Genomic DNA, 5925 nt, shown 5'->3' with positions numbered 1-5925 from the left:
CGACACTGTAGTTGCGCTCGGCTGGAGTTAGCGTGTGGCTCGTGAAAGCAACTGGCCGAAGCACACCGCCATACTCCTGCAGCAAGACAGCACCCAGGCCACAGTCGCTTGCATCTGTCTGCAGGACGAACGGCTTGTTCAAGTCTGGGAGCTGTAAACAAGCGTTGTCAGTCACGGCTCTTGAAAGGGCTGCGAATGCGCATTGTTGTTGTTCGGCCCAACACCACTTGACGCCATTTTTTAGAAGGTGATTGAGCGGTTGAGATATCTCGGAACAGTGTGGAATGAAATCCCTGTAGAACGCAATCATTCCGAGGTATCTTTGTAGGCTCTTTACGTCATGTGGGCTTGGGTATTCCGTTAGCGCGCGCAACTTATCTTCGTTGGGGCGGAGCGTGCCGTTATCCACAACGAATCCAAGGAGGTTAATCTTGGGCGCGGCTAACTGAACCTTTCCGGGATGAATCGTGAGCCCAGCATTACGCATTCGCTCAAGTACAATGCGAAGGTGCTCGACATGCTCTTCGATAGTTCTCGAGAAAACAACCACGTCGTCCATGTATGCCATGGCAAATTCGTACTTCGAGTTCCCAAGTACGACATCCATCAGGCGTTGAAAACTGGCTGGAGAGTTAGACAAGCCAAACGGCAGTCGGGTGAACTCGAACAACCCTCTGTGGCAGATGAAAGCCGTTTTTGGAATGTCTGATGGGTGAATCTCTATCTGAAGGAACCCGCGACTGCAATCCAGCGTTGTAAACACGGTCGCGTTACCGAGCGCGTACATCACGGAGGAAATGCTGGGGAAAGGGTAGCTGTCTGGTACGGACACATCGTTAAGCCGCCTGTAATCCACACAGAGTCTGGCTGTTCCATCTTTTTTCGGGGCGAGAACAACGGGGAATGCCGAGGGGCTCTTCGACTCACGTACTGAACCGGTGTCGATCATTTCCTCGAGCGCCGCATCAAGGAGTGCCCTTTTGTGGACGCTGATCGGTCGAGGGTTGCACCTCCGAGGCGGCGCGTCACCGGTTTCAATACGGTGCAGCAGAATGTCAGTCTTTCCAGGTGTTTCCGTGAACATCGGTGAGAAAGACTCCAGGACGGCTTGCAGCTCCTGCTTCTGCTGGCTGCTTGCGGGGCACTTTCGCAACGATTCTCGAACGCCGGCAGGCAAGACGTCTGGCACCGTGGTGAAGTGGGCTGCAGTGGTCGAGTTAGGGATGCAGTCCTCCCTTTTGGTAAACGGAGTCAGCTCCGGTTGTTGTCCCAGCCGGTATCCACCACCAGAAAAGTCGAGTGTCATGCTTTCGCCTGTAATGAAATCTCGGCCCAAGATCACAGGTACCACAAGTCCTGGCATATAAAGAAATCGCTGACGTCGCTTTTTTCCATTAAACCGAATCTGCAGCCTCACGGCTCCTCCAGCTGTTATCGCTGTACCAGAAGCTAGCTGCAAACGGGTTTCGCACTCCCGGAGGCTTATCTTTTTTTCTTTGCAGAGTTCGAAAACGAAATCCCCTATGAGCGAGATAGCGGCCCCGGAATCCAAAAGTGCGGCAATGGAAAAATCGAGCAGTGAAATCGTCATGCGCGGTTCAATGATATTAGGCTCGGGCTGGATTCGACATACCGGTGGAATCTGTGCCACGGCCTCACTGCTCCCAGGGACTGCAACGGCCGTCGGCGAGTGGCTGTCTGGTTTCAGCGTCGCCGGCCGTAGTAGTTTCCCTGGTTCTGGTTCCGGCCCTTTGCCGCCGTCTCGTGCCACCTCTTGTTTGTAGTGTCCGGAAGTCTTGGACACTGGTTTCGGTGATGGCCGGGCTGCTCGCACTCGTAGCAGCAGTCCGACGACAGTTGCCTGCTTAGGCCACCGGCACCGAGGTGCCCGTCGGACCGCCCCCAGTGATCGGATAAGGAACCACTATGGGAGGGCCTCCACCAGGCTTGCGACTGGCTGTTGTGGGGAGGGCTTGTTCCGTTGCGGCGGGGGTCAATGCTGCTGGGCTGCGGGTTTGCGACCGCACCGTGCCAGTTTTCGCCAGCACTTGCAGGAGCAGACTGATGAAGATGGTTCGCTTGGGTGGTGATCTCCGTTGGGCCCCAGCTTGCGATAGGGCACGGCCAACGACCTCCCACCTGTCGTGGCGACCCCCGCCCGAAACCCTCACGGGCCTCGCTGTGACCTCCGGGGACCTCTCGGGGAGAGTTAGGCGAACATACGCTTATCCCGCACGGGATATCACCATGCATGCCACGCCAACTCTCCTGGTTGACGTGGTGGGGAAGGGAGGTCTCGTTCGGACAGTCCACTTGCGTGGAGGCCTCGGGGCCCCGCCATGCGCATGCCGGCTCGAGCGCGTACTTGGCTGGTGGCGGCGGCACGTAGTTCCGCTCGGCATGAAGAGCTTCCTCGATGAGGCGGGCGCCCCGGGCTAGCTCTTCAAGGGTCTCAAAGGTGCGGTTGATCAGGTAGACGTGGTACCTTGGGTGACACTGTCTTCTGACCCGAGCTACTCTGTCCGACTCCGGTGACTTCGGGTCCGCCCTCTTGAAGAGCTCTTGCATGACCCGAACGTACCGGACCAGACTTTCATCCGGGTGCTGCGTCCTTGCCTCGAGCTCTCGGAGAATCTGCGTCGCGTAGCCTGCAGGCAGGAACTCTTCGCGAAGCCTTTTCTGGAAGTCCGCCAGGCTGGTGAAGGGGGCCTGTGACCCCAACCAGCACCTGGCGCTGGCTTGCAACGCCAGCGGGACAATCCGCTCCACGATGAAGGCTTCCGAGGCACCGGAGGCAAGGTGGTACGTCTGCAGCTCGCCCAGGAAGTCTGCCACGGACTTGACGTCGTCGTACCCCATGTAGACCGGAACAGTCAAGTGTGGTCTGGGCTCTCGCGGTGGGGTTTCCTGCTGGCCAGGCGTGTGGGCCAGGCGCTGCATCACGGAGTCGCACATCTCCGTGACCTTCGTGAGCAGGTTCATTTGTGCTGCTGCGGCCATCGCGGCTTCCTGCTCCCGCGTGAGCATGCCTGCGAGCACAAAAAAAGAAACGCCCCCAAAAACCCAACACAAGCGCGCAAAACGATTGCCGCGTTCACAAAGACACATTCACAAACACGCCAATACAGCAAACGTGGACGTGACGGAAGTACGAAACAACGATAGGAAACACGGGGAATATGAAAAAGGCTTACCGAAAGAAGAAACCAAGCCCCGTGAAATTCCTGCGAGTGGGTAGCATACCACGGTTGGGCGCCATTGTGGTCGGTTTGCCTTGCTGCATACCCGACCCGGAGGAATAACACGGAGCCAACGGTTTCAACAACAAGAAACTACATTTAATGGGACATGGACGAGACGATTAACATGGTTACCAGCGGCGCCTGAGTCCAGGCAGCGACTCTCCGTGCGCCGCCTCTGATCTGCCTTATCAAGGCGGCGCATCCGATGTGCGCGTGGCTGGCGTGACGTCGCCGCCACGCGGGAAAAGTTCGGCTTGAGCCTCGCAGTCGGGCAACTTGGCTTGGGAGCCGCCACGGTGCCCACAAGCTTTGAGATTCATCCACCTGAACAATCTACAAAGCTTTCACCTCATTACAAAAGATAAATTCAATCTCACTAATGGATCTGGCCACCAGGGTGCCAGTGTTTCAGAAGACTTTCCTGCCCAATGGCTGCGGGCTTTGTCCCTTTCTGCCTGCCAGCTTGTGACCATGCAACAACGAACAGCATCATATGACACGATCATGCCGGTTACTCTATAATAAGCCAATCCGTACGTTTCCAGCATTTCAGACAAGTTTGAGTTTTGGCGTCAACAAGTTGTTCACCCGAATCACCAGATACGTAAACATCGTCATTCAGAACAAAAACGGGAAGCCATCATTCAAACTCCTTGGAATTTTCCCAAGCTTCGTTCCTTCCTCGTGTTCACCAGCTACAACTGAAGTTTCCTGCCTCAAATGTCCCAGCTGCTGGCTCCACCTTAAAACCTGCCCCGGCAAATGTGAAAAGGAGCTGGGTTTAGAGGCGAACGAAGCCTTTAACAAGGCAGAGCAACACTGCTGCGGTCAAGTCGTCAGGTGCACTACAACCCCACTCAGGAACTGATCCTGGGATGGACACATCTCCAGATGGAATTTGAGTAGCGTTTTCATATATAGCATCAATGCAGCCAGCAAGCACGTGATTCTGGTCCACAACATTCATCAGTGCAGAGAAAACAAATCCCTACTTGAGAAAGAGGTCTAAGCATCAATTTTCGGAGGAACCAAGACTCGTGACTGCCTGCCAGATAGAAATTTTATGCTCAAAACTGATCATGATCCCTTGATGGGAGTTTTCGAAGAGTGCAGACCAAATCCAACCACTGCAGCTGCCAAAATACAGTGCTGTGCAATCATGGTTGTGAAGTACTGCTAAACATTTAGTAATAGCCTGGACAAGCAAACAAAGATGCATATCCACTCGTTCAGCTGCAACAGAAGAAAACAGCAGATTGCATGAAGTGCAGACCTCTGACATATTAATCCAGTTTCCCAAAAGCAGCTGGAAGATCTAACTACAAAAAATCCTGCTCTAGTAGCACTTCCAGAGACGACCAGAGAAGGTTGGCCAAGAAAGCTTCAAACATTCAGTCCTGCAACCCTTCTGCCAACAGAGGGACATATTTACTTTGGATGGTCTTCACATTCGTAGAGAGGAGAGTGGTCATGCCCGAGAAAGTGAGACACCTTCCTCAAAGAACCCACTGATACACAGGTGGGTATCAACAAGATAAAAGCACTTACACAGGCAATACTCTGTTGACCAGGTGTTGCTAAGGCGACTGAAGACGTTTTGCAAGCTTGCACGGTACGCCAAAAGGCTCGGCCAGAAACCATGGCTCCGTGAACATGAATTAATCTGGACCGTGCTGCCCTATAGAAGGGAAAATAGTGCTAACTGTGGTGGATAGTTAACTTTCTGAAACATCCCTTTGTCCAGTAAGACCTCCCGTTTGCCTGGTGCATGGTAAGAGAAATGAACTGTTTACACAGTTCATTTCTCAGAATAAAATCCGCCATCTAAGACACCTAAGGACTGCACCTCGCGTCCACAGTCGGACGGAGTCGCTGAGAGAGCAGTTAATATCGTGGTACACTGTCTGGCAGAGGAGGACAATCTGCAGCAGAGCTGATGATCAACTTTTCTCTCAAGTTTGTTGCATAAACCTCATCAAGCAGAAAAGCAAGGGTAGACCTGGAGAGATCCAGCAACCTCAAGGAAAGCAATCTTCTCTTTGCAAGAAACTTCGGAGCTGTAGCCTATTGGGTGCCTGGACGGTCTCCCAGGTTCTGAGAAAGCGCTTAAATTTAAAACAAATCCATCACGGCACAATGAGGCGTCGCCTAGAGCATGGATCAGTTGTGCCCAAGACACCCTAACCTAGCTCATTGCGAGTTGTGTTATGAATTACCCCACTGGACACTTGCTTGTTTGGCAGTGACCCAGCAAAAGAACTATGCTATGGACGAGGAAACAATCAGTACAAGCGGTGCAAGGATGCCCCGCTCGGGCATGGATAGCACCTACCCAGATGAACCTTTAGCTTGCATGGGGGAGGTTGGATCTAGCCATCAGGCGGCCAGTGTTTATGGAGACTTTCCCACGCAACAGCTGTGGGCTTTTTTCTCTTTTTTGAAGCCTGCTTGTGACCATGTAACGAACATGTATGATGCCAGTCATGTAACTTCTTCCATAACAAACCACTATGCATGTTCTTCCACAGCACAGATTTAACAACCAACAATATTTGAACCGTGGTGTTGATAAAGGCAAAACAATAAAGAAAAAGAGCTTCTGCATCACAATTGCACGTGATGCCTGCACATAATTGGCCACCAGCCTCCTTGCAACAACCTGGAGCATTGAAGCATAAGAACA

The sequence above is a fragment of the Ixodes scapularis genome, unplaced genomic scaffold (assembly GCF_016920785.2).
Source record: "Ixodes scapularis isolate PalLabHiFi unplaced genomic scaffold, ASM1692078v2 PGA_scaffold10__122_contigs__length_95168666, whole genome shotgun sequence".
Classification (NCBI taxonomy): Eukaryota; Metazoa; Arthropoda; class Arachnida; order Ixodida; family Ixodidae; genus Ixodes; species Ixodes scapularis.
Note: the sequence above shows the minus strand (reverse complement) of the source record.